This window comes from Octopus bimaculoides, chromosome 11 (assembly GCF_001194135.2).
Source record: "Octopus bimaculoides isolate UCB-OBI-ISO-001 chromosome 11, ASM119413v2, whole genome shotgun sequence".
NCBI classification, from domain to species: domain Eukaryota; kingdom Metazoa; phylum Mollusca; class Cephalopoda; order Octopoda; family Octopodidae; genus Octopus; species Octopus bimaculoides.
In genome coordinates this window covers 73,523,597-73,524,578 of record NC_068991.1, presented here as the reverse complement: position 1 = coordinate 73,524,578, position 982 = coordinate 73,523,597, and positions in this window count along the sequence as shown.

Here is a 982-nt window from a genome sequence, read left to right as displayed (position 1 = left end):
TTCTTCTTCTTGTTGTTGTTGTTGTTGTTGTTGTTGTTGTTGTTGTTCTTCTTCTTCTTCTTCTTCTTCTTCTTCTTCTTCTTCTTCTTCTTCTTCTTCTTCTTCTTCTTCTTTACCCCTTCCTCCTTATCCTATATATTTGTTATTATATGGTGGTAGACCGATCGAGTCAGTAAAGCTACGGAGAAAATGATTTGTGGTATTTCAGCGTTTGATATTCTTGTACATTCTGAGTTCCAATACAGTCGAAGTAGATTTCAACATCCAGTGTTCCAGGAGCAACAACATAAATCACAAGAGTGATTCTGGGGTCAGTATGATTGATCCCCAACTTCATAAGCATATTCGTAGAGTAAAATACAACTGTTCGTACCCACCAACAAAATGAACACAAGTAAAATATATAAAATTGTTTCTTCTTGCCCACAAATAGCCACTATGCAGTTCTAATTCATTTTGTCTTACTACAATAAACACCAATCAAAGAGATCAGCACTCTACTTGCCACAGAATAAACAGTAACCAAATGAATTTAATTGACACTACCCCTCTCGTTAATTCCCATTAAGTAACTCCAATTCTATCCTCCCACCAGCCAGAAGTTTCCGTGAGTCAATGTTGTCTACGAATCACACGTGTATATGAAGATGTATATTCACAAGGTCATTGTGATAGAGAACAGGGGGGGGGGTAGAGAGAAAAAGGGAAAACAAATAACAAAAAGTAAACAAAGAAAATAAGGGGAAAAAAGACAATTTACAACAACGATGCTCTTCTCAGTATTATTATTATTATTATTATTATGTTTTTTTTTCTTCTTTCTTCAAATTTTTTCCCATTTCTCGCCGAGTGTTTTCCGTACACCTAGGGCAGAGAAACGTTGTATGCATTCCCAATTTACACACGCAAATTCATAGGTACCTTTTTTTTATCATTCCTAGAGATCCTACAATCACTGGTATGGTAGTCGCCGTGAGGTGCC